General features: G+C 32.6%; 1 long non-coding RNA gene across 1 annotated transcript in view; it reads left to right on the top strand.

The window, feature by feature from the left end:
* Positions 1-20,539, top strand: part of LOC123666615 — a 65,700-nt gene that overhangs the window by 28,382 nt on the left and 16,779 nt on the right. Inside the window, exon 2 of the long non-coding RNA XR_006745293.1 lies at positions 16,429-16,452. This is a non-coding gene — a long non-coding RNA (uncharacterized LOC123666615). The remainder of the gene's footprint in view (positions 1-16,428; positions 16,453-20,539) is intronic.

Raw genomic sequence — 20,539 nt, 5'->3', positions numbered from 1 at the left:
GGGGGGCAGGCAAAATAATGGGTAAAGATTTCTCATTAAAAAATGCTTGCATTGAATTAAAAGAAATATTTATTGATTATAAGTTATTACTTTCTCCTAAAATAGACAATAGTGAGTGTAGTCTGCCGTAGCTGTTCCTGTTCCATCGAAATCCTTAGGTAATTTTTTATCACTTTTAGTTTTGAAAAGCATCAAGTTAATACCCCCGAAAAACTGGATGCAAGGCTATTGAAATTTATCAGTAATAATTCCATGAGTTCTTTAATGAAATCAATGTTTTGAATTTCGGATTTTAAGCTAATTTAAAGAGCTTGTAGTTCCAAGCTGGAGAGTTATTAGCCTTGACCTGCAGCAATAGATGCGGGGGATCGTTCGCTTCAGCCTGTGAGGCCAATACTATTAGTGAATTCCTATGAATCTTCCGCATCTATATGGGAGATTCACAGGCGCATAACCTGAAGAAGAGATTCAACGCTGCCTCCAGGTCTTACAGGTAGTAAATCGCTAGGGCAAAGTTCAAACACAGCAGAATTGGCGAGAGACTATTGGGCTTTCCAAATGGAACCCGTGCCTTTTGTTTCTTACAAAAGCTGTCGAAGGTAACGTTTTTTAGTCTACACTTCCATCATTGCGCGAACCTGAAGGCTCTCTGGCACATTATGCGAAAAAGTAAGCGAAAATTCTTTGCACTCTTTTTGCGTCGAATTCAACTCTTGACGATGAGGGAAAAGCACCATCGAGCATTCCACGGTGCGAGCACGCGATGCGTAATGTGCACTATGAGCCGTGTCGTTTGTCGTGTTCTGCATTCTTTCGATGTCAAGAAGTCTAGTGGTGCTGATTGTATCCACCAGTGGTTTGCAACCAATGTGCGAGCTTCGTGCGCATTCTTTCCACGTACATTCAAAGTGTGGAATGACCTTGCTAAAATTTGGGGGTTTTCAAGCGTCTAGTGTCTACATCATTTCTCTAAAGGCCATGGGCGACGGTAGCCGTTATAAATCAGATGGCTTCGTCTGCTTGTGTGCCCCATTCTTATATAAAAAAGATTAATTCATTGTTCATAATGATTAACTGAATACCGAAATAAACGATGCAGAATGTTATCAATAATTGGGCGCACGCTTGACTCGGATAAAAGGGGATTGCTTTTCAGACTTCAGTCATTTCTGAAGTGAAAACTCTATAGGTATGTATGACAGTTTTTTTATTCTTTTTTCCAGGATTCACAAGATTAAGTGACATTGTGGATAACATTTTACTAATTTTTTTTTTTTTTTTTTTTATGTCACTAGGTCGGCAAACAATCGTATGGCTCACCTGATGGTAAGCGATTACCGTAGCTTATAGACGCCTGCAACACCAGAAGCATCGCAAGCGCGTTGCCGACCCAATCCCCAATCCCCCCCAGGAGCTCTGGTCACCTTACTCACCAACAGGAACACAATACTGCTTGAAAACAGTATTATTTTGCTGTGATCTTCTGTAAGGTCGAGGTACTACCCCAGTCGGGCTGCTCCATATTTTGAGCAGGAAATTCCTGCTGTGCCCTACCTCAGTCAAAACTTTTACTTACACACCTTTAAAAACACCCTGTAAATAGGGGGCCCCGTATCATTGATACGGCTGATATGGCAGTAGTTACGCCCTGAGTGGCACCCAATTCCCTACTGCGGGAATACGTACATTCTCAACTTACTTTACTCTATTCTTTTTAACCCTGTTGTACCTGCTTATCTAAAACGACGATTTAAATTTCTTAGTGATTCCAATGAACGCAGTCTTCGTTCTGAGGAAAGCTTACTTCTTGAATTTCCCTCTCACTCCTCTTTCTTTTATACTAAATCTTTCACTGTTCAAGCTTGTCGACTTAGGAATTCTATAGACGTGTAAAATCGGTTTCTATTTTTAACCGACTTCCAAAAAAGGAGGAAGCTCTCAATTTAACTGTATTTTTTATGTATGTTACTTCAGAACTTTTGACTGAGTGGACCGATTTCAACATTTTTTTTAATCGAAAGGTGGTGTGTGTCATTTGGTCTCACTTAAGTTTATTTGAGATCTAACAACAACTTTTCGAGTTATATAAATAATACGTTTTTACTTGACTATTTTCGTCGACCTACGTTGTATTATACCGCATAACTTTTTACTAGGTGTACCGTTTTTGATGATTTTTAATTTAATCGAAAGCTGATGTTTATCGTGTAGTCATATTTAAATTTCATCGAGATCTGATAACAACTTTTTGAGTAATCTTTAATAACGCGTATTTACTTGACTATATTTTCGTCTACCTTTGTTGTATTACATGTCGATGTAATTGAAGTCGGCTTTTTTTCCTTTGCGTACAAGTCGAACTCGGTCGACCCAGTCAAAAGATCTGAAGTAACATATATACAAAAAAAAAGAAAAAGAAAAATACAGTCGAATTAAGAACCTCCTCCTTTTTTTGGAAGTCGGTTAAAAATCAATCTGATACGTATTATTATTTTCTGTTGGTGTACAATAAAGTGTATTATTATGTTATGTCATGTTAATCAACCACTCTTTAAAAAAAATCAATCGATTACGTAATTTGCCTAACTAAAAAAACATAAATAAAATAATAATTGAAAAAGTCGCCTTCATGATTTTTGTAAGTGTACATAATGTGTGAAATTGGTGTGATTTATATAGCTATCTTTGTGTAATTATTGAATTTTTATCTTGTTCCAGCCTTTTCAATTGACTTTCTAATTCAAAAATAAAGTTGTTCTTCACGCAGGCGGCTTTTCTTGTTTTTTTTTTTTTTAAATCATAATATTATTTTTAACCATTGTTATATCGCCGCAATTATATGTTAATTAATACATATAACCTATACCTATGTATTAATAACTGCAACAAACATGAGACATTACAAATTATATAGGTACTAAGACAAACATTTTATACTATGTATTTACTACATTACATATATATACTATACTTACACTTATACTATGTACTACATGTATACACTATAATTATGTATGTATTTCATTACCCATTCTTACACACACCTCAACCATGTAATTACATACCTAATTCATAAATAAAGTACCTAAGTATTTCGATAATTACCCACAAAAATATAGACATGTATCAAGTCACAAAGAGTATCCAAGTCAAAATAATAAAACATAATAATAAGTAGTTTACGAAATTCAATAATAGTAAGCCGAGTCTCAGCAATACGATACAAAACAAATTCAATAAAACAAGCCAAATTCAGAAAAATAGCACTATGCGCTCTATGTACTCGAAGTCAATCACAAACGAAAGATGCGAATACTAAAATATCGTCAACAATTAATAGCTGAATAGCCGGCGCACGCACACTAACAATACGACAGTCACACATAAAAAAAACGGAGCGGAGATGGTGCGGGGCGCGGTAGCGGCATGCGGCGCGACAGAAACATTTTATTCAAATACCTATTTTTGAAAAGTCTCTCCGGTACCCTTTCCTCTTAAAGTAAATCATTTGCAATACACACACACACACACACACACACATACACACATACACACACACACACACACACACACACATACACACACGCACACAAGCGACATAACTAAATAAAAAACAAAAAGCTAACGTACAATTATATTAGCTGTGTTTTTCTAGGAATGGTCAATTTGTTGTATGTATGTTTTAAGTAAATAACTTAATTTTGTTAATAGTTTGACTTTCAGTTCTTTTCAAAATAATAATAGTTGAAACTCGGTTAAAAAGTTTTTATACAACTTACTTATTAACATTAAATATATATAACTTATATTATACTATTTTTTAAATTTATTTTTGAATTATGAGTGATTTATTTCAAAAAGCCGTATTTTTTTAATAAATTAAACAAGATGTTACACAAATATCCTGTTATAGACATAAATAATTTTAAATATATTATTAAAATTCTACAAAAAGGCTTTACATCAAGATAAAAGATGCATAATAAAAATATCACAGTTATTATTTTTAAATCTTACAGATTTATTTTAGAATATCGTATTATTAAAAACTTAAATAAGATGTTATAAACAGAAATAAGTTTAAATATTTATAAAATTGTGAAAAAGGTTTTATATCATGTTAGAAGACAATCCTGGCGGTGAGATAAGATCAGCAACATTACCACACAATCAAATACATTCTATTCTGTCTCTGGACTTCTCTGTGGTGATCACTTTATCATTTTCTGAGAACGGATAATACAATAGAGTTGTGAATAGTGACTGAACAGAGAAATTATAAAATAGTAAATACTTATTTATTGTTAAATTTTTATTTTCGAAGTTCCATATTCTTGTGCTTGTTTGTAGTTGTAAATGCCTCGTATTTTAATAAGTAGTTCTCTATGTTTTGTTCTTGTATACATTGTATTTATAATATTATTTGTAAGATTTTAAGTAATTGTTTTGTCTGTCTTTGTCAAATTTTTTTTTTTTTTTTTCGATATCGCAGGGTAACCCATTTACGGGTGATATCCAGGATGCCCGGGTAGGCATTCCTAGACCGTATGTCGGCTTAGCACTTGGGGGTGCACTACCGACCAAAACCCCTGCGGGAGCCTTCAGCCGCTTTAATTGGAGGGTCCCGGATCTGCAGGCAACAGGATCCCTCCAGCGACAGGCTGGCCTCGGCGAAAAGACCAGACTTCTCCTCCATGGGACTATCCGGCTCACCTCTGAACAATCCCGACGACGCCATGTCTAGCAGGACCGGGTTCCCATCCCGGCCCGACATGGGCACAGGGGCGTTACTGGAAACGCATTAAGTAGCGCCTCCTACGCACCCCCGTTCGTCGCCTGCGGACGGAGGCCTCGTCGGCGGCCCCCTCTCTCATCCGCTCGTCGTTCTCCTTCTGGGACATTATTGTCTCGCAGAAGGAGACCATCGCCTTCCAGGACTCGTCGTCGCCGAGCATCGCGGTGATAACGCTCGGCAGTGACAAGTCCCCTCCGAGGACTGTCGTCAGATCGCGACGTAGCGCCGCCCATCTCTCTTTCTTTGTCAAATATTTTAGTAGGAGTTGCCTCTCTATTTATACGTAGACAAGAGATATTATTTTTATAAATATTTTTAACTTATATACATTACATACATATACATTCAATACAGTACTTAACTAAACTGGTTCAATATAACTTTTGATGTCTACGTAAACAAGTATGTACAGTGAACAAAAAGCTACATTATACGGCCTATATGTTAACCCGCATACATTATATCGCCATTCTTCACACCGTGTAAACATTTTTATGAGTTAATCTGCGTTGCGTACTGTATTTATAAAAGTATAAAAACAATGATCAGGTAATCGATTTTTATTCGTTACGCGATACTCGTCACGTGTGGTCGAGATTATAAGATTGCATGAATCGATACAGATGTGCGATTATCTCGCGCTAAGGTTGCCGTCAGATTGTTGAGATTATTATATTGGATGATGTAATTTATTGACTTGGATGAGGGTATTTTGATTTTTTGTGTGTAAATAAATCTAACGATGGGTGTTGTACTTACGTGTATGTTATACAAATATTATTTTTAAATTATTAATAAATTATGAGTTGAAAGCACTTCTTATATATTTGATAATATAATAAGCACACCAACACTTAGTAAGTTCACTTAATATATATTATAAAAGAAGGGTGGCTGTTTAATCCTCCCCGCCGACTACGGTCTGGTGAATAATTTCCCTTCTGAGTAAGAAGCTTTACCAAGAGCTTATAATAATGCTCTTCGAGACACATTGTAAGACTAATAAGAACAAATACCTAGACCAATATTTTAATTTAAACATTTGCATCAAGCGATAATAAAACTTTTACACCTTTACTTAGGGTTGATACGTAAATATAAATTTGATTGCGACCCCAGAAGTCCCCCAGCAAGATGAAAATCCTGTGTGGAAGACTCTTTGTATACATTTGTATACATTCTACGTAAATCATTTAAAAAAAATATTTGTGTACGTTACATTTTTTCCCTATTTATAGCGTCGAAACAAGGTATATGAGTTAATTTCCTATTAGGTACATTTTTTGACGTTTAATATTGACTTATGACTAGACTAGCTGCTGGCCGCGACGTCGTCTGCGTGAACGCTATACAGCACCAAAAATACCTACGATTATACCTTTTTAAATAACATTCATTTACTCGTTTCTTCTTTATATTTCATATCTACAGAAATATCTCATAAATGGCGCTGCTTTAAAATTGTCTTGCCTACTTATATTCATTTAATTATGTTTATCGGCTTAGTTACTTATATTGCGTGATTTTTATAGTGTGAAGCTAGCTTATATAGCATGGTTATTAACATAATAACAACAACATTCAAATATGCGTCGTTAGATTACACGTTGTTACAGAATGTGTTGAGGAAATAAAGGTTCACTGCTCGTTCCCGGTAGGTGATAGCATGATAATATGTAGCCTATATGTTGACCCGACCTCTTAATAATATTCGTGCCAAATTTGAAGTAAATCCATGCGGTACTTTTTGAGTTTATCCCGGACATACATACAGACAAACAGACAAAAATTCTAAAAACTACATTTTTGGCTTCGGTATCGGATTGTAGATCACACCCCAAGTATTCTTTAAAAAAAAATATCAATGTACAGTTTTGATTTTCCTACCATTTTATTATATGTATATGTATCTTCTCTTACAAATATTTTTAGGCGTCATTCAAAATTATTGTAATAACCATTTTACAGTTAACCCATAACTAGGATTTAAAAGAATCGTAGCGATTATTTTCATAATCTTTTGGCCTTTTTTCAGTTATTGTGTATTCATTCAAGAATTTTACAGTCTTTACGAAATTTCAAATGCGAAAAAAACATTTCTGTATTTATATCACCCACATTTAGAACTCATCAATAACTACAATACTAGCTTTAATTGTAAATTCTCTTTATTTATAAATCTTTATAATTCTTAAGCAACTATAAATCACAAAAATCAACCAATCACACCAAAACATCCCAAAAAGAAAGTCACATAAAGATAAAACAGTAATAATATATCATTAGTATCTAAAATACCTTCACGTAGCCAATATCTAGATAAAGGTGCTGTAATTAGTCTTAACACGGCCGTTCATTAACTAGCTCCTTATCGGGGCGTCACTCGACACATCAAGGCAAGTCGGAGCTAATTGAAGGGGTATTTTTTTTTATTATTCCACATTATTCTACAATTGGTATGAAGAATTCGCGTTATGTTCGTTACAGTTATTTAGGAATTTTTTTTGTTTGTTACGCCAACCATTTATTGTTTTGTGATTATTGTCTGTTCGTGTGGTGTGTATTTTTAATCATAATTATGTGTGTTTAAAATTTTTGTTATTATATTTATACTAGATGAGATGTACCATTTTGATCGCTTTTTATTATTGTTCAAAATTTTTATCTCATTCAGGTATAGTGTGATATTTAATAATTTTACTTTATAAGTCTTTTCAGTAAATGCATTATATATTTTTTGAAATTTTTACAGTGGTTTTGTGAATTTACTGTGGTTTTTAACCTTTAATAATGTAGTATTTTGTTTATTTGGCTGCGCTATTAGCCTTAACACTTGACTTAGTCGTTTAAGAACGTTATAGGCTGTAAAACATCACGCTATGACTTACCTTACGTACATTACATTTAAATAAGAATTTCCTATGTTTTATAATATGCTTCTTTTTGGAAACGTGACTAATGAAATCACGACAACAACTTCAATCTTTTGTAGTAAAATTCCTTCTTTAAGATGTACCTATTGCAAGAAAATTTAAATTCCAATTACCCTTGAAGTCACGGCCAGTGGGATAGTGTAGGGAAAATGAATGAATCTGTGTAGATAATATCAAATATAACCGAAATGGCAGTGGGCGTGGTTTTGCAACTACACTGTAATTACCAAGTAAATAATTTATTAAAACGACCTTACGTAGGGATGCCATGATTCGAGAATGAACTAGGACAAGATAAATGATAATACAGATTAAAAAAATATACACGAATTAAATAAATAGTGTTTTTAATTTCAAATAGAGTTTTATAATCTATTATATATATGTTAGACATTAAATTTACAAATACAATAAATAGCACTGGCAGCTATTTTCTGACAAACTCTAAATACATACTTACCGATCCCCATCGTGTCTTGTCCATTCGACGTGACACTAGTGAAGTCTTTGATTAATTTTATTAAATATTGATAAATTAATACACGCTTAAAAGATACATCACGGAGAATGAAGTTTCTGAATGTTCTGTCAGTTTAATCACAGTATTTTGACCATGACAAAAATATCTCTCTTAGGTTAAAAATCTGTCCATTATAATTAAAACGGTTGGTGATATTACTTGGCTATGACAAGTAGGCCTCTTATTAATGACACGTAAAGAATTAACCGTGGTCTGTGCGTGTGAGATGTAGCTCATGATTTATTTCTTTAATAATAGTAAGAAGGTTGACGCCCAAAGCTGCTGCTACTGTATAAGATATATCTGTGAATTATTACTGTACAATTGTAGGTAGGTATCATACTTAAGTATATAATAGTATGTCTTTAGTGGATACTCTCAGCAACACTCACATTTAAACTGACACAAGTTAGACTGTTGAACATGTATATACAGTATATCAACTGTTTTCTTTTCAAAATTTTGTAAATATATTTTCGGATTGGTAACACTTCAAAATAAGTGCATTCTGAAAAAAAAAATATCTTTTGTTTTATTACTTTGCTACCTAGGCTTTCTTGAAGGTAATAATTTTTTTGGTCACTTTAGCCTGTAATATCCCACTACTGGGCATAGGCCTCTTTCCCCATGTAATAATCCACCACGCTACTCCAAGGCGGGTTGGCGCATATATTCCCTACAATGAGTAACGATCGCTATCAGGTGTACATGATAACAACCGGGACCGACGGCTTAACGTGCTCTCCGAGGCATGGTGGGGAGACCCACTAGGACTGCACAAACACCCAGACCACGGCAAAACACCTGTATGGCCAATACAAATGTTTGTCATGTGCGGGGATCGAACCCGCAACCGCCGGGTCAAAAATTTTTTTTGGTATTTTTATTTAAATATTTAGTTAACTAAAAAGCACTTCACTCCCGGCATGTAAGTATATAATGTATGTACGATGAATCGAATTCCAATATTTATCTTAATATATGGATGTATTTAGTAAAATCAAGTAACATATTTAATATAACTTTTTACTCCGTAATTTCTTATTCGCATGATCACAGATAAGTTTTTTTGAGATATTGTACCTAGGTCTTAGTTTTTTTTTAACCTGATAATGTCTCCTAGGCGCGAGGTTACCAGGTAGGTGATAATGTAAAAGTATCGGGTTTAAGATGTTGATCGCAAGATGTAATGGTGCGTCTTTTTATCACGGTGTAAGTTACAAGCGATTTATATTTTGTATTTTTTTATTTGGTATTGACAGCAAGTGACACCATTGTAAATTCATCAATATAGATCACTGGTGGTTTAACTCACTTCTTTTGTATTTATCTATACACTTACACTTTATTGCGTTCATTCACGTATAAAGCCTCTTTCATACATAAGTAGGCTTCAATCAATTTCAATTTTCAAATCAATCAATCAATTAAAATATATATCGTCTGTTACTTTTAAAAGCATTTTGTTTACGCAAACAAATAAACTCTTCGACTTCCGAATTTTACCAATATAAGGAAACTAAAGAGTATATTAATTTTTTTTAAACTTAGCCCTAACGATCTTAAGATGAAATCAATAATTCGTAACTGAAATCGAATTAGTTACTACTTGACTAACCATATTCCGTTGGACAAAATGGACGCAACTGTTGCTTCTTAAAGAAGATATCTTCATTTTATATGACGTAATTATTTTTTATAAAGTGGCTTGGATATAATCTAAGCTAATCCATACAAGACTAAAATGGGAGATTATGCTTCTATTCTTCTTAGTATTCTCTCGTCTCTAAATCTTCTTCATGAAAAGTGTAGGCCTTTGCCCAATATATACAAAAATGAAGAGAAGAGAAATAATTGTACATCTTTTGAATTTACCTAAACTTATCTGTTTAGCAGGATATGTGTAACAGCTGTATAGTTCAGGTCAGCGTTAGTCAATATTTAATAATAATTTCCATGCGGTGTGGAGAAAAATAGAAGTATTTAAAAAGTGTTTTTTATATCGTTTTTCAAATACATAAATAATCGGATACATGTTAAATCTGCGTAATAACTTACTTTTAAACTACATTTAAGTATAATTAAATAGAAGATCACTTCATATTTATAACAGAATAAGTCACACTTAACTACTTGTTGAAGTTGTTGACCGTATCATTGTAGTAACTTTGTTACTCGATCGAAGATACTGCAACAATATCAAGTATAAGATTTTATCTTTCACATAGTCGTGGTACAATTTATAAGCTGCTAGCTACTTTTTTCGCTGTTTTTACAAAGTAAATAAAAAGTAATAAAAAGTTTTTTGTAATAGTTTATCACTTGCACCATCGAAAATTCCATACGCCATCTTAAGTACTAATAAAGCATTGTGCTGGCATTTAATTAACCCTCAAAAATTTATTGCATCCTCAGTGCCCTGATATTCTCGATATACGAAAATCGATTTTATATCGAGGTTAATTGAAATAAAGGTGATTAACGGTCGATATTCGCGTTGTTTTATCGATTATATATATATCGATATTTTCAACTCGTCACGTATTTAATTTGAGTTCGTTTTGATAAAATTTATATTACATACTTACAATTCAGTCTGTAACAGCCGGTTGTTGGGCATAGACCTTTATTTACATATAGGAGAAGGATTGGAGCTTAATCCACCACACTGCGCCACTGCGGGTTAGCGGATAAGGTATCAGGTATTTATGATAGCAACTGTGGCCGCCGGCTTTACATGCTCTCCGAGGTACGGTGGGGAGATACACAGGGACAGACATCCAAACTGGAACGAAATAGTTGTACAAATACAAATATCCAGTCTGACCGGGAATCGAACCAGCAAACAGTCAGGGTTTTAGGATACGGACCACTAAACCAGAGCTCTTGTTATAGTACATACTTCTATTATTGTCTTATATATAAAATTTTCGTGTCACAATGTTAGTTAAAATACTCTTCCAAAACGGCTGGATCGATTTTTATGAAATTTTGTGTGCATATCGGGTAGTTCTGAGAATCGGCCAACATCTATTTTTCATACCCCTAAGTTACAAGGGGGGGGGGGTTAAGGGGGTAAATAAGATATATGGCAAAACAACGTTTGCGAGGTCAGCCAGTAATGTATAAAAACCTCGTGGCACGTTGTTTGTTATCGCATTCCTAAGAAACCAGTTGACCGATTTTTATGAAATTTTTTGTGTACATTTGATAGGTCTGAAAATAGGTCGAGGGCTGTTTTTTATACCCCTAGGTGATAATGTTGTGTTCATAGCGAGACATCGTTTGCCGGCTCAGCTTGTAAAAATAAATAAAATTTAATTTCGAGAAAAACATTTATAAATGTTCTTTCTTAAAGTTTAATAAGAAAAACAAATATGAATCCGCTAGTGTTCCAAAATGCATATTTTTTAACTCATCAACTTTTTAAATTTAAATATGTAATTTTATGTAATTTTAACATCGCTAAGTGAAAAATTATACAGTAACACATGCTATGTGTTCTTTGAAATTATTATTTAAATTAATATAAATTACGATTTACAATTGTACATACGTTATAATCGCCTTGAATAATGTAATATATAATCAAACATACTTATATTAATAAGCATTCCTATTGAAGGACCATCGTGCCCTTTTTAAAAATTCCTTAAACGTTATGTGTTTATTACGTTAACAGTGAATTTTAATGATGTTTTTAGTAAAAGCGAATTATTATACGATGTATGTCGGTAGAGCCTGCGCATGTTAAGGCTTAAACGTTTATTTTTATGACATAATTATTGTGTATTTTGATTGTCATCTAGAAAATGTATTTCTTCTCTAAGTCTTGTTATTTTTCATCCCACTATATTATTATGTCCTTAATGCGATTAGCTTTTTTACATGACTCAAAATTAAACAAATATAATTTTTTAAATGCTCGTTTAATGCAATTTTTGTTTTTTTCTAAAGATACAACTGAGTGTTGATGTGTAGTAATTCCATTTATTTAAAGCGTATTGTGTAAACAACAGTTTTTATAAATAATTGAACGTTCAAATGAAGGTACTGAAAACAGTTAAAAGAAAAAAAAAATATTGTAATAATATTCTCTTGTCTAATTTAAATATTCGTAACAGATTTATAAAGTTAATATCAAGGTAATAGACGATATATTGCAGCAGAGGCGTATACTCATACCAAACGTTTATATATATAAGTTAAATGTGTGATATTGTGATCGTTTGTGTGTTTAATCGTGTTGTGTTGTTTTTTGTGCTTTCAAAACTACGACATGTATTATATATTTTGACGGAAATTCTTCCCGCTCTTTTGAATGTGAGACGCTAAAGAATATTGTCAAAATACAGTTTTTTTTAATAATTGATATAATTGCGTTTGACCTCTATTTCGCCTGACGTTAAGTGAGAATGTGGTCTAGGATGGAGCACGCTTACTTAGAAGTAGCCTATTTACTCGCGACTTAAAGATCCCCAGATTGTAGCTATCCGGAAACACAGACTGTTTACGAAATCAACGATATTGGTAATCATAATAATATAGAGTTAGGAAAATTAATTAAACGAATACATATTGGCTGTCAATTACTGTGCTGTGTGGCTACGGCACTAAAGAATTTAGCCACCCCCTCTCTTCCCGTGGGTGTCGTAAGAGGCGACTAAGGGATAACAAGGTTCCACAACCACCTTGGAACTTGGGAAGCCGACCGATGGCGGGATAACCATCCAACTGCTGGCTTTGAAATACACAGGCCGAAGACGGGCAGCAGCGTCTTCGGTGCGACAAAGCCAGTACTGCGGTCACCAACCCGCCTGCCCAGCGTGGTGACTATGGGCAAAACACATGAGTTCACGTTATTTTTGGCGTCAACTTGTGGAGGCCTGTGTCCAGCAGTGGACTGTATAGGCTGTAATGATATTGGCTGTCAAATCCAAGTTTTAATCGAAAACCCTTCTCATTTATGTTTTAAAGTAAACCGCTTTACCAAACCCTTTATACTTTCTACTTATAGATATCAAATAGATAACAAAAGAATCACGTTCTACAGCTTAAAAAATTAAAACAGACTCGAGTAAGTGTCGATAGTGTGCGAGGCTACTAGTAAAGGCGGCTCAGGACTAGCGTTAAGGCGGGCACACATGAGCCGATAATTAAAGAGACCGGGGATGATAAATAACGAACTGTCCGAGTTTTTACCGCAGATGTCATTATCTCGACCGACTCTATCAGCCGTCACTCGATTACGCGCAGTGGATTTATATGGAGATGTTACAACATTAAGGATAGGTACACTGGCGCATGTTTGCATTAATTATAAGCTATGATCCAAAGTACACTTAATAACATAGTTACTTATGGGACTGACTATATTAATGACTTAACTGCACATTTACTACTCTTTTTTCATTAGTGATAACTATTTTGAATATTAATAATTTAGTAAATAAATAATATTCACAAGATTAGATTCTGCCGCAGTACTTCACAGTAGAGATTCTCAAGTATCTCGATTGAGTTTAATGGTGAAGACAGATTAAAAAATGTTAATTGTTATAGAGTTTTACAAGTTTTTAGATTGTCTCAAAGGTGGTATAAACAGCTCTATATATCACACTAACATCTCGCGACACCGTAGCGCATGAATAATCGAAAAGGCAGACTTGATGAGAAGGCAAGCGTGAGAGCTTTTTTGTCGTGACAGTGGTCAATGCGTACAGACCTTTACATCCTATTATAGAACTTTCATTTTAATTTGAGTCATATTTTCATTGTGATAGTGTCCATTTTCTCTTAGCATATTTATCGTATGTCATTTTCTTATATGTGAGGATAGTTTCAATTATATGCTTTACTGTTTAGGCAATAAGGTTGTCAGATAATTTGTTGGTTAAAGTATTAGTAAAAAATGGGAACAAATGATTGTTCGTAAAAATGTCACTCGTCTCGGCGTTAGCGCTGTGTTCTAATTGGGCTCTTATTATGCCACTGGATTATTTGTTTTCCATTGTCTCAGAGTAAATCAAAATTGCAGCAATATTTGTTTTGGAATCGGTTTATAATAATAAATATAAATAATATAAATAATAAATAATGTATTCCTGTAGTGAGTAAAGTAGCCAGAGATCCGGTGAAGGGTAAAAGGTTAGGGTTGGCAACGCGCTTGCGATGCTCCTCGTGTTGCAGGTGTACATAGGCTACGGTATAAATAAATAAATAAATATCTTATAGCATACACACACGGTCATTTGTTCCTATAGTAAGCAACGTTATAACTATATTTTTTGATAAACATACATAGAAATAATACATATATAAATACAAATATTACACCCAGATTCTGGCAGTAATCGAACCCGCAACCCGCAAAACAGAAAAGCAGGGCCATTATAAACTGCGCCAACGAGCTAGTTAATATCTAACCGCTAAACGGACCGTTTGCTTGTTTGGCACTTTTAATATACTCGTCGTGAAAGTCACTATCGGCTGTTTGTCATCAAGTATCAAGCACCTATCAACCTGTTTTGGTTTACACGCCTGACATAACATACGAAAATGAACTATAAAAAACTAACATGAAATGTTGACATTTTTACGAACAATTGACAATCCCTATTAATATTATAAATGTGAATGTAAGTTTGTTTGTTACGCTTTCACGCAAAAACTACTCAACCGATCATCATGAAACTTTGTACACATTTTCAAGTAACATAGGATACTTTTTATGAAAAAAAAAATATTTTTTACGAAAAATAAAAAATCGATCAATGCGAGCGAAGCTAGTAAAAGCTAGTAGGTACTAAACATAAAATGTTAAAATTATCAATAGTTCTTCTATATGTCGCCTCTCTCTACATAATACGTAGTGTAATTTTTATTTATTTATTATAGTATTTTTACACTCTACATGGAACCTTTTCACGCTGCTATTGTCAATAGTAAATTACTGTAAATAATTATACACTCTTTATAAGTAACGGTTAACTGGTAAATTAAATATCATACTAGACGTTGCTCTCTTGAACCAGGATCAGAAGTTTTGGTCCATTGGTTGTTTTCATTATATAAACCACGACTTGACGTCTGTTCACACCAGCGAATATCATTAATATTTTTTCAAGTCAATTTTCATTTCAATCTGCAGTCGATCTGAATAACGACCACTGTATTTAATATACAGTAATCTTTATGTATAAAAAATAAATTACATAGCGGCTCGCAATAAGTAAAACTGTTAAAGAATCGATGCAAATGACTTTATAAAAAATGCCATCTATAGAGCGTTGGTCTTTTGTAGGATTCATTTCACGTCATATTTATTTTATAGTAACTTTGACTCGTTTTCCGTTACGTATGGTCGTGGGAATATCGGAAAAATACTAAGTCAGGTATTAGGTTGCGTTTAAGTATGCGTTAAGTATGCGTTTTTCAATTACCTACATACATGTCAAGTATTTATTTCAATTTATTCACTACTAGCTGGTACCCGCGACTTCGTCTGCGCAAGATTAGTAAGTACTTCGAGTAGCTTATTATCTTCTCAATATCTATCTTTCCAAAATTCATCAAAATTGGTTCTGCGACATAAAAATCAATTTGTTACTACCAAATGTGCATTAGAATTATATATTATATTATTGTATTTATGGTTCACTGTTTTTGCGATAATGGCTTAGTTATAAAAGATAAATATATGTTGTTGCGGACTTTTTTGTAGGACTAGTTAAGATAAACATTTCTCTTATACATTATATACGTGTAAACTCTACAGTTTTTGTAGCGCACGCCAGAATAGCTCGCAGATGGCAGATTTTTTTCGGACTTACTTGACAATTATTGTTATATTTTGGACAATTCACACACTATCTTTAAAAATTATAGCCTATGTGTTATTCTAATGTATAAGCTATATTATTGTAATCTTTCATTAAAATCCATTCGGTAGTTAGAAAGAGGAACAAACATCCATACATACAAACTTTTGCGCTTATAATATTAGTAGGATTTATAATGTTAGTTTTGATAAATTAACAGCTTTTTTTTATCAAACACAAACTTTCGGTTTCTTGACATTTATATACGACATTTTGCTATTTATTTTGTTTATTGTATACACTTATATACACGTAAATTATCATTCAACAATAATTATAAACATATTATTTTGTTTTCAGATGCAGCTGTAAACTTTAAATAAGGTAAGTTTTTTAAGTTTGTCAACTTTTCCAATCATTGCAGTCGACTTCATCAACTTTCAATCAACTAAAATGACATGTTAATGTGAGGATACTATGATTACAGTTCGCGCTAAGAATTCTTACCTGACACATGTCAAATATTATTATATAGAAAATTAATAAATGTTCCTATGTTATAATTATGAAAACTTATATTTTTCTCTACGATTAGACTAGATAGGTAATTATTTTAAGTGTTAAACGAATAGGTATGATTTTTTTTACACATTTATGTTATATGATATTGACACATTGAACATAAGTACGTCAGAAATACATTATTATAAAATATTAATACATAAAAATGTGTGAAAACAATCGAAAAAACAGTCAAACTGTGACACAAAACGAACAATTAAACAACAGAAAATGAAGTTAAATTTTTAATCTGTGCAAGTTCAAGTTGTAATAAAGCTATTGAGATTTTTTACTCATTATAAATTAATTTGTTGTTTGTGTGCTAAGATATAAAAAAGAGGATCGATTATTACGATGTACTTTTGGCAACCAACATTTAAGTTGAAAAAATAAGGCTGTTTGTATAATTAACGAAAACTGATGAAAGGCACTAGTAAGTTTATATTTTATTTCATTATCATTTTCAATGAGTAGTCGTCAGTTTTCCATTTAAAATATCGTTAATTTGTCATTGTCATGTAATTAAAAAATAATGTTCATCATAAATTAACGAATTTATTTTATAGTAGTTAACATACACGTACATTCGTACACATACATAATCAACATTCTATATCCCAAAAAAAAATATGTAATTACTACTGCATAAGAACGAATTTGAAATTGTCATCTCGTCGTTTTTGTTTTATAATAAATGTTTGTTTTAATGTCTTAACTTAAACTTTGTGTCTTAATGTCTTGTTATAAATAAAAGATGGACTTCTCCTATTATTATTTGATAACTTATCATTATTTTAATATCATCTTTGTGACAGCGGTTATTATCAATAAATTTACTGTTGACTTAAGCAAATTATTTCCAACATTTATACAACTAACAACATTATAATGAAAGGTAAAGTAAATACAATTTAATGAGGCCAATATCTCATCTTGCTATTTCCCTAACGTGTACAATAAATCAGCAATTAACCGCTAGTCCCTCTGCCGAGTTCAATTACATCATTACTTTTTAAAATTACTCTCGAAGACGACGCTTAATGAAGTGTAATAAATAATGAAAAAAATGTTATAAGGTAGCACCTGCCAATCAAGATAACTTAAGGCTGAAAGCGACTTGATGGCAAAATATAAAGGGTTCTTTCTTATATTATTTTTATTTAATTGATTTTTTTCTTATTCACCGTATATATCACAATCTAAATATACTTGAAAATAAAATTAATGTACAATTTATTTAATTTTTGTTAAGTAACTAGATAAATAGTCTAATGTAACTTCACTTCTTGTAATAAACACGAAGTCACAAAAACTCTATCGCATAACTTAAAATATTTGATGCTGGCCATGGCAACTGTCTGACTGTCTGTAATGACGCCTTTTACGTGGTTTTTTTCGATCTAAACGGTACTCTAAAAGTTCGGTTCACGTATAATACGGAGTAAAATTTTTACAAGCAATTTAAAACTATATATTATTCTTAATTGGTGATATTTTTCACACTGCAATTTGCGAGGGTATTTTTTTTTTCATATGAAATTTTATATATCGGTGTAGTGTTTTCGCACTGTTCTAATGATTGTGAAATATGTTTGAATGAAATTGTTTTTAAAGTTAAGTTATATTTTATATAATTATCACTTTGAGTGGATTTTACTGTAACTAAAATTTTTTGTAATGCATTTATATATCTTTATCAATAGTTTATAATTAAATATAAATATTTTCTCTAATCTTATATTAAATTTCTCAAGATGAGTCTGAATCATCAATACTTACTTAGTAAAACTAAGAAGTTTGTTTGTACTCGATAAATATAATCTTTTTTTTTATTTTTTTGACAGAACATAATTTTACAAAGGAACCATAACGTTACAAACGTTGGAAACAGTCAACATGTTTCCATAATTGTTTTAAAAAAAGTAACTGAAATAGTTGAAAGGAAACTTCAGTGCTATATCCGTTTATTAAACTTGTAAATATTTTATTGTACCATTGTGAAAGTTTACATTGTAAGTTTGTTTATTCAGTTCTCTCGCGTATTTTTGAATTATTGTGACTTCGTAAAGTGTAAATTTGTACTTTGTTAAATGTTACTCGAGTCGGTCACGAACCGCGAGTTTTTAGTATCGTATTCGTAAATAAAATCTCTGCTAGCTCATAAATGAATTTTTGTTTGTTAAAATTATGGAGATTAAGCTTATTGTTTTAGTAAGGCGATTGTTACGAGGTCAACGTCCGGATGAGGAATCATTCGTATTGTTCGCAAAGAATCATGGCTAATAATGCTTTGTATTAAAAATTATCACTACAAAGGTTAAAGGTAAATGTTTCATATGCACCTTTAATTTACCACATAGTTTTTGTTCTTCTATAAAATGTGTACTATTTAAACGTGTTTAAGTGGTATTGAATCGTAATTTTCTTTTAAACGAGTTATGATTAGGAGTTAAACACACAATGAGAGGTTCTGTTGATCTAATAAAATAGGCTATTAAACATCAAGTTACGACTTACGTTACATCCAACTACTGGCTTTGAAATACACAGGCCGAAGACGGGCAGCAGCGTCTTCGGAGCGACAAAGCCAGTACTGCGGTCACCAACCCGCCTGCCCAGCGTGGTGACTATGGGCAAAACACATGAGTTCACGTTATTTTTGGCGTAAACTTGTGGAGGCCTATGTCCAGCAGTGGACTGTTTAGGCTGTAATGATGATACGACTTACGTATGTATATTTACGTTGTATATTTATGTACATATGATCAATTTATCCGAAGTTTTTATTCCATTAAAATTTAAAACTTAGTATTTCAATTAAACTTATGGGGTTAAAAGTCTAACACACATGAGAAAGCTATCATAAATGACAGTTTATTTATCAAACAGGGTGAAACCCCGTTGTGCGTCTAGCTAAAGTTATTCAGTCGTATGTGTAAACTTTTACATTTCCCCGTATAATGCATAGTCAGTATTAGTGGTGTTGCGACGTGACTGGCTGATAACATCTTGGCTCAGTGTGGCTGTTAAAATCACATTTAAATGAACGTCGTTTCACTGGTGCTTACATCAACGTATAAAAATAATCTGTCAGATTCTGTTATGTTGTAAAGCACATTTACGGTATGTTCTCATATTTTTTCTATTACCAATGTTTAACCTGCATGTGAATGATTTATAATGAAATCATCATATAAATATGATAGATCGGTTGTTATTTTGGTCTGGAATACATCTATGATTTTTTTCTGTCTGAAGTGTTGGCCAAAGTTTATCATTATTATTACAAATATTTGTGTTTGCTCGCAAAGGAAAAAAAACCGACTTCAATTTCATCGACAAGTAATACAACGTAAGTAGACAAAAAATAGTCAATGAAATACGCGCTATCAAATATTACTCAAAAAGTAGTCATCAGATCTAGATAAAATTTAAATGAAACAACATGACAATTATTAGCTATCAATTAAAGTAAGAATCACCAAAATCGATGAACCCAGTGAAAAGTTATGCGGTTTAATATAACGTAGGTCGACAAAAAATATTCAAGTAAATATGCATTATGATTGCTAAAAATACTTGTTAGATCTCAATTAAATTTAAATGGGACCAAATGATATGCAACACCTTTCAAATAAAACAAAATTCATCGAAATCGGCGGACCCAGTCAAAAGTTCCGATGAAACATACATTTAAAAAAATACAATCGAACTAAGAACCTCCTCCTTTTTTGGAAGTCGGTTAAAAAGCTATTTTTATGTCATATAAAATTATTTACAAAAGAAGTTTTATTAGTCACAAGAGTCAAGTAACACGCCTATATTTTACCAACTAAACAACTATTTATAACTGTTAAAAGCGTGTCTATTAATTCGTAAGAATATCTAAAAAGGTGGAAATTATTCTCAA

Source organism: Melitaea cinxia, chromosome 26 (genome assembly GCF_905220565.1).
Source record: "Melitaea cinxia chromosome 26, ilMelCinx1.1, whole genome shotgun sequence".
NCBI lineage: Eukaryota > Metazoa > Arthropoda > Insecta > Lepidoptera > Nymphalidae > Melitaea > Melitaea cinxia.
Note: the sequence above shows the minus strand (reverse complement) of the source record. Positions and strands in the feature narration are given on the sequence as shown.